Genomic DNA, 2,324 nt, shown 5'->3' on the forward strand with positions numbered 1-2,324 from the left:
CGTTTTCTGTTAGGACATCATTAGTAATCAATGTATGATCCATTCTGTGTATATGTAAAAACGTCCCCCAGGGACGTTTTCTGTTAGGACATCATTAGTAATCAATGTATGATCCATTCTGTGTATATGTGATTAGTTAGGTATTTAGTAAATAAACAATTAAACCAAAGTTTGTATTGCTGATTCAACTCGTTAGCCAGGGTTCGTGAAGAAAGAACTTACCAAGAATTTACATGAAGAATTTACGTTTACCAAGAATTTACAATGTTCAGATGAGACTGAAATAAGGTGACGATTAATATTGACTGCTATTGATGTAAAATATTACTAGGTCTTTAAGAGTTTATTCGGAAGATACCAGCTCTATAAACACTCTTTCGTTGTGCCCTGACTTTCTAGTTAATTACATTTACATGATTAGCTTAATCAGGTAATATGAATTACAGAGAAATTATTTTATAGAATGGCATGTCATATCACTTAAACTGGCATAACCAAAGACACGACACTAGCCTAAATGTTATTGTGTGTGACTGTTACGAGAGTCTTCAGAGGCCATTGCATCTATTTCCATGTTAAAGTAGACCTAACAGAATGAGTAGAAAGTTCCCCTATTACAAACCAAAAGAAAGAAAAGCTCAATGTCCATTTAATATAGAAAACTGCCTGGACTACCCAACATATTACTGTCAATAACATTGGTATAAGATGCTCTTAGTAATATTACCGCTAGCACACACACACACACACACTTCATGACAGAAAATAAGCATAACAGCTCAAACTGATCGGCATAATGGAAATTTCATTTAGCGCAGACTTCCTGCCGAGGCTCCTCATTTTCCCACAGCGGAACACGGCTGTAAGCTTTTTTGTGCCTCAACAAATAAAGGCATTTATTTCCCCCATAAAAGATGGTTTTGGTTCATTTGTGCTTTGTGTCGCGTCTCCTCCAGAATCTACACATCTTCTGTAATGGCTCTGCATCGCTGGGCAGGGATAATGACTTTAGATGAGGGGAGGAAGAGCGTCAGAGAGGGAGGAGAAGCAGGAGAAGAGAAAGAGGAGAGGAGGTGTAGGAGGGGGGGAGAAGGAGAAGAGATGAAAGAGAGGAGGGGAGCAGAGATGGAGAGAAAGAGAGGAGGGGAGCAGAGAAAGAGGTAGAGAAAGATTAGAGGACAAAAGCAAAGGAGGAAGGAGACGGAAAAAGGAATAGAACAGATTCTCAGCAGAGCACGACAGAGAGGGGAGAGTCTGACCCCATTAAGTAAAGTGATGATAGATTAAAAGGTTTGACAAAGCGATGGTAGATTAGAGGATCCAGCAGATTCTCCACAGACCAGTTTGCAGATCTCAAGATAGAGAAGTCATTTAGAAGAGACCCCTAGAGGAGAGGACTGGAGAGGGATATCTGATGAGGAGGAGGGGAAGAAATGTGTTTGTTCCGACTGGGATCAGGGGCTCGGAGATTCGCTTAACTGTGCGTGTGTGTACGCGCGTCTGTGTAGATATCCAAGTGAAGGTAGATAGAGTGTAGGTGTACAATAAGTAAAACGCATGCTTGGTCAGACAAGGCTGTTTTGCTGCAGAGCTCCCCACACCAACCACAGTGTGAGTGGTTGAGTTTAATAGTCTGGAGCTAGGTGCAGCGGGGAAATTCTAATACATATTTTATGGATTAAAAACTGAGCCTCGGCTCTGCTCAAACACACAGCTGTAATTCCACCGTCTTCAAGCCCCGGGTGGAGAGAGGGAGAGAGACATGACTTCATAGCAGTGTTGATGTGCTCAGATGCTCCGGTGTTGTTAACAACACAGTAAAAGCAGCTGGCTATCATTTAGGGAAGTGGGGTGAACTGCAAACTCCACACAAAGTCCCATCTGGGATCTGGACCTGGGGACCTAGTGACTCCTGTGAAATGAGCAGGCATGTATAAAGAGAAACACACACACAAACACATGTGCATACCGCTATACACACACCCCGACTGCTCCCACTATAGTCAGTCAAACTGGCAACACAAACGCCACGGTGTCTCACTTTACATTCCCACACACGTTGTAAAAAAAACTATAAAAAAACTGCCATTCACTGTACTACAGTCGCGCAGCAGAACAGGAGCCACTTTGAGCGGGCCGGGATTATCCGAATGTGCTCTCCCCTGATAAGTGGATTAATGCAACGTTTTCATTGGACTTTTTCTGCTGAGGCTGAGACCCGGAGCATAGAAAAGAGGAACAGCACTACTTATAAAGTTAACCAAATCTAGCTTTGGATTATGTCACCGAGCGAAACAGCTATTTCAATACAGGGAGAGTCGAGA

Source organism: Salvelinus fontinalis, chromosome 11 (assembly GCF_029448725.1).
Source record: "Salvelinus fontinalis isolate EN_2023a chromosome 11, ASM2944872v1, whole genome shotgun sequence".
Lineage (NCBI taxonomy): Eukaryota > Metazoa > Chordata > Actinopteri > Salmoniformes > Salmonidae > Salvelinus > Salvelinus fontinalis.